Genomic DNA, 6,522 nt, shown 5'->3' on the forward strand with positions numbered 1-6,522 from the left:
TGGAAGTAGGATTGCCCAACCTTCCTTCCAAGGAGTGGCTGGTGGGTTTGAACCGCCAGCCTTCTGGTTAGCAATCAAGTGCTTTAGCCACTATGCTACCAGAGCTCCTATATATATATCATTCCTTTGCCTTTGCCTTTGCCTTCTCACATGCATGGTTTCTGTGGAAAATCAGAGCTTAGTCTTATTGGTTGCCATTTGTAGACAACTTTTGTTTTTCCTATGTTGCCTTCAGGATTCTTTCTTTTTCCTTGGTTTTATGAGTTTCATAGTGATGTGTCTTGGTGTTTTTATTTTGAGTTCTACCCTGTTTGGGGTTCATTGAACTTCTTGAATAGATATAATCTCGTCTTTCATCATATGATCGAAATTCTCTTCCAACAAATCTTTGACAATTTTCTCTGTGGTTTTATCTGTCTCTTCCTGTCCTGGACTTCCAATTACTCATAGATTATTCTTCTTGATGGTATCCCACGTGACTATAAATAAGAAACACTTTACAAATTTGCATGATATCCTTGTACAGGGATCATGGTAATCTTCAATGTATCATTCCAATTTTAGTATATGTGCTACCAAAGTGAGCACCCCAATTTTTTTCAAAGATATTTTTCTTTAAGTTTATTTTCCTTTCGTATTATAAGAGTAAGCTTGCTGTGATTTTTTATATTTAACCTGTTCTTTTTACATGCTATTTCCTCTGCATATATTAAATTTTCTCACATTCCTGCTCTTGCTTGTCTGACAAGCTAATACTACAAAAATTTATTTTAGCTATCATAGTGGTAGTAGTCAATAGACTCCAATAGAAAAAGGCAAAATATACGTATTCTTTTAATAGAGATCAAAGATTTAAGAATATGTCTGTGTCTAGTCAGGCACTTCAATCAGTAGGGACTGAAGAATGCTCACAGTTGCAAGAATACTTTTCTCAAACCTCATGTCTTCACAAGATCACTCTCAACTACTGCTGATAATCCTGGTAATATGATAAAAATCTAAATATACCCTTTGTTCTGGTTCTTCTTCCCATTGTCAGAGGAGGGATAGATTCTTCTAGATACTACCAATTTTTTGGCAGATTTTAGCTATTGCTTTTCTGATCACATAAGTTAAGAAAATGATACATATTCAATATTCTGAACAAACTCTTCCCTAGTATTTTCATGTGCCAAACCTTACTCTCATCTATTCCTTATCTGATTCACTGCTGTAGCACATCTCTGACTTTTCAAAAATCATTTCATCATTCACTTTTATATGAAGTACTTTAACACTATCTCTATTATAACACTTTTCATAATATGTTAAAATATATTTATATTAATCTAATTTGCTATGTTATAAAGTCCTTCAGGGACACTCTTCTTTAAATATGCATGTTAATACTTCCACTATCAAACCCTTCCATTAATATCCATGTTTCTATCCAGATGGCAAATTGTTGTTATTGTTGTTATGTGCCGTTGAGTCAGCCCCGACCCATAGCAACCCCTCCTTGTGTTTCCGAGGCAGTATCACTACAGAAGTAGATTGTCCAACCTTCCTTCTGAGGAGTGGCTGGTGGGTTTGAACTGTCAGCCCTCTGGTTAGCAGTCAAGCGCCTTAGGCACTATGCTACCAGAGCTCCTAGATGGTAAATTAGAGTTTGCAAAAAATTGAGAACTATCAGATGGTTCACAATTATTAAAGCTGTTAGCTCTTGTGTAAGACAGAGAACAGTAAAATATTTCCCAAGTAATTTCAAGATTTCACAAGAAGGTTTTGAAACATATGCAAGTAAATTCTAAAAAATATATTCTGTCATCCTCTTTTTCAGCCTCATGAATTTCTACCATGTAGTGACCAATTAGCCATGTGTTAGGAATAATGTCATAAGGATTATTGTTCTGTTAAAAAGTTCTTATTTTTATGATGAAAACAAATATGTGGACAAATACAATATAACCTGTCAAAGACACAATCTGTGTAAGGTAAAAAGCTGTCTAAAGATGAAAACTCAAACATTTTCTACTACTAGGAAATGATAGAAAAGTGGTAATACTGAACCCTGTCAAAGGCAGAAAACTGGTGAAACCCTGAAAAATAAGGCAGTTTTGTTAAGTTCTGGCTCTCACAGATTTCACTGTACATTGGTTTTTTAAATGAGTTCTGCTGTCACAGAAAGTTACACAGAACTCAATGAACCTACAGGTTAGATGGGTTGATAGAGATTCTAGGGAGGAAACCACAGCAGGAATAGTGGCATTGGAGCTAAGGGAGGAAGACATGGTAGTAGTTTGGCTGAAGCCCAAAGTAAATATTAAGAAGTAGAAGCTTATAAGCATGAAAAAATAGAAAAATATTAGGTCATAAATAATCTCAAGTTCCATGAAAAATACTCTGCTATCTCTGTTAAAGTTGATTCTGTTCTCATATCTTAGGAATGACTTGAGCATAAATGCAGTATGAGCAGTAAAAGCAATTAGATTCAAACATGTGTTTTGGCAATAAAATCAATAGCATTTGGTGATTTGGGGGATTAGAGAGTAAGATGATTAATGGTTGGCTACATGAAGTAAAGTCACTTTGCAGAACTTGGAATGGAAAATAATGACAGAGACTGTCAATATGCACATGTTGACAAAAGTTAGCTTAGATGTGGTTAGATAATAATAAATGAGAAGTAGAACTAATATACTTGAAATAGAAACACAATTCTAAAACTTGTGATGTAGGGTTGATCCATATGCACAGGGACTCTATAGAACAACTGCCCCATAGAGTATACAAGTCTGTGAATCTTTACAGAAGCCACATTACACATCTTGCTCCAACACACATGAAGCGGTTTGTGTGTTTGAACTGCCAACCTTTCATTTAGCAGTTGACTGCTTAACCACTGCACTGCCATGGCTCTTTATAATTTAAATAGTATTTGATGTTGTAGTTAGGGGCCAAGAAGTCAATTTTGACTCATAGTGACCCTACGTACAATGGAAAGAAACACTGCCCAGTTACACACTATCCTCAGAATTGTTGGGATGCTTATTGTTTGCAGCTGTTGTGTTATTCCACCGTATTGAGGGTCTTATCTTTTTCACTGACCCTTTACTTTATCTATCATAATATCTACAGGAATTGGTTCCTTCTGAGCACATTACCAAAGTATAAGAGGCAAAGTCTGGTGATTTTTGCTTCTTAGAAGCATTCTGGCTGTACTTACTGCAAGACAGATTAGTTCATTCATTGAGCAGTTCATGATGCATTCAATACTCTTTGCTGACATGACAATTCAAATGCATCAATTCATCTATGGTCCTCCTTACTCATTCTCCAGCTCTTACATGCATATGAGGCAACTGAAAATATCATAGCTTGAGTCAAGCACACCCTAGTCTATATACACCATAGACTGCCAGGAAATACAGCCAGAGAGCTCCTTAGGAACTGAGATTTCTTTCATCTCATGTACTTTGGATATGTTATCAGAGACCAGTCCCTGGGGGACACCATGCTTAGTAAGGTAGATAATCACTGAAAAAAAGAAGACCCTCAAGGAGATGGATTGACACAAGGAGATGGATTGACACAGTGGCTGCAACTATGGGCTCAAATAGTAATGATTCTGAATATGGTATATGATCAGTCAGTGTTTCCTTCTGTTATGCATAGGCTTTCTCTGAATCAGAACCAACTCAATGGTACCTAACAATAACAACAACAAAGAAAAAATATATATTTTTGTTCATATTGGAGAATTATCAATTGTATGTAAATGATAATGCATACAAAAAAAGAGATGAAATAACTTCCTCCCTTATCCACACACACTTCAAGGATGTTTATAAGGAAAAAAGTAGATGCATGTGCAAAAGAAACCTTAGATGAGAATAACAGAGTTTTATAAAAAGTGTGTAAGATAAAGAAAAATGCTGGACAAGTCTATGGGTGTAGGAAAATTTAAGATCAATAGTGTTTGTAAAAAACAGAAATAATGTTGAGCCATCCAAAGTAATTCTCTGACTATGAGCTCATCTTGCCTTTTAAGGTTTTATGTATTTATCTATAAATTGGCCAAAGAATATACTTGTTATTTATTTATTTTTCTTTTATGTACATAATGTACCAGAAGAAAAAATAACAACTGTTTCTGAAAAGAAGTGAGTAGCTCTTCCTACTACATATGTGGTTAGTGTAAATGAAGATTCCACTCAGCAAACACATTTTATCAAAAATCTTTTAATGTTGCTATGTTAGATAAGTTGTCAACTTGGCTGGGACTGGTTTTGAGTGGTGGGTAGCTGGATATAGTTATTCCCCATGATGTGGCTGGTAATCAACTCCATGGTGGAATCAACTAGAGCAGCTGAGTAGGTGCCTTAGGAACTGCTTTCAGTATACAAGAAGCTTTGGTAAAGGTCTCTGCAGCTTTTTGACATGCTCAGACCCTGCATGTAGCTGAGTCTTCATTGAGCAGCTTGTCATGTTTCTTGCTGATCTTGTGATTGGCTTCTGACTTCAACTAGTGGCCTGCCATGTTGTTTGGTAATCTTGGGACTGTGCCATTTTATTTGTCAACCTTGGGTTTGTCAACTTTAGCAGCCACCAGCTCTCTGAGTGAAGAGATGCCTCCAGCTTCAGGGGTCTGGGAGTAAGAGGCAGAACTGAAGCCCAAGGTCAAGGGACTTTCATGCAGCCCCTAGAACTAGCACTGTGAACTCAGAATTCCAGCCTTGTAAACTGTAAGAGAATAAAACCCCTGTTTGTTCAAGCAAACTACTTGTGGTATCTTCCATTTTAATCTTCTTTAATCTGATCTTTTTTTATTCTTCTCCTTAATCTCTTGCAGATGATAAAAAAATATTAGGCTGTTAAATTATCTTCTTCTATTGCTAATCTTCAACATAAAGAAAACAAAAATCCTCGCACCTGAACCGATAAGCAACATCAGAATAAATGGAGAAAATATTGCAGTTGGCAACAATTTCATTTTAATTAGAGCCACAATTAATGCCCATGGAACCAGTGTTCAAGAAATTAAAAAACTACTGGAATTGGAAAAATCTGCTACGAAAGATCTCTTAAAGTATTACTAAGTAAAGATACCACATTGAAGACTCAGGTACACCTGGCCCAATCCATGGTATTTCCTATCACCTCATACAACTACTAAAGGTGGACAAGGAATTAAAAAGACCAAAAAGAAAAAAAAAAAAAAAGAAAAGAAAAGAAAAATGATGCATTTGAATTATAGTATTGTGAAGAATATTGAATATACCATTGCCAGTGGAATGAACAAATCTATCTTGAAAGAAGTACAGCTGGAATACTCCATACAAGTGAGAATGGCCAGACTTCATCTCACATACTTTGGACATGTTATCACGTGGGACTGGTCCCTGGAGGACATCATGGTTGGTAAAGGCGAGGGTCATCAAAAAAGAGGGATACCTTTAATGTCATGGACTGACATAGTAGCAACAAGTGTGAAGATGGAACAAGACCAAGCAGTGTTTCTTTTAGTTGTGTATGAGGTACTTTGAGTCAGAACTAACTGAATGGCACCTAACAAAACAACAACATGGTAACAGAATGATGTGCTTTACAATGCCAATGGAAAAAAAAAAATTATAAAAGTCTAAAGAACACCTGGGATATTTTCAATGAAATAGTTTATAACTCAAAATGAACAAAAGATAATTGGATTGAATGAAAGTATATCATTACTGTTCACAGTTTCAAAGTATAATTAAATCAATGAAACAGATATAATAAATTTACTTTAATCCAGATTCTTGATTTTTTTTTTCAGTGAATAAGTGTATATTAAGCAACATTTTGAAAAAGACAAGCTATTTACTCTAGTGAAAGATTTTACAAATGAAAATTTATTCTATGGTTATTCTTTTTCTAACATTGTTGTTGTTATGTGCCATCGAGTTGGCCCTGACTCATAGCGACCCCTCCTTGGGTTGCTGAGACAGTATCACTATGACAGTAGATTGCTCAGTCTTCCTTCCAAGGAGTGGCTAGTGAGTTTGAACCACCAGCCTTCTGGTTAGCAGTCAACATTAATTTAAATAAAAGCATTAAATATTTCCTTTTGAAATCCTGTGCTGAAATTATTTAATACTGATTTAAGATGTTATTGATCACAAAGGATTTTTAAAACACCCACACTTAAGAAGGAGATGCATAAATGATGGTGGAAATAATGAATGAACATTCTTATTTTATACTGGAAGTACATGAAGGAATTTAACTTTTGAAAATATCAGAACAGGCATTGGTATAATGACAGACACATAGACTAATGGAATAGAATTGAGAACCCAGAAATAGATCCATTGACCTATAGTCAGCTGATCTTTGACAAAGGGCAAAAATCCATTAAATGGGGAAGAGAATGTTGTTTAATAAATGGTGCTGGAAAAACTGGATATTCATTTGCAGAAAAATGAAACAAGATCTGTACCTCACACTATACACAAAAATAACTCTAGATGAATCAAAAACTTAAATGTGAAACTTAAAACTATA

General features: G+C 35.3%; 1 protein-coding gene and 1 non-coding gene across 2 annotated transcripts in view; both read right to left on the reverse strand.

Moving 5' to 3' along the window:
* FSTL5 (follistatin like 5) overlaps positions 1–6,522 on the reverse strand; it is an 813,440-nt gene that overhangs the window by 58,005 nt on the left and 748,913 nt on the right. The gene's annotated exons all lie outside the window — the stretch shown is intronic.
* On the reverse strand, positions 482–588 carry LOC122151535. The gene has a single exon (XR_006164198.1). It is a non-coding gene; the product is annotated as a U6 spliceosomal RNA (small nuclear RNA).

Source organism: Orycteropus afer, unplaced genomic scaffold (assembly GCF_000298275.1).
Source record: "Orycteropus afer afer isolate SDZICR_OR568_19922 unplaced genomic scaffold, OryAfe1.0 scaffold00535, whole genome shotgun sequence".
Classification (NCBI taxonomy): Eukaryota; Metazoa; Chordata; class Mammalia; order Tubulidentata; family Orycteropodidae; genus Orycteropus; species Orycteropus afer.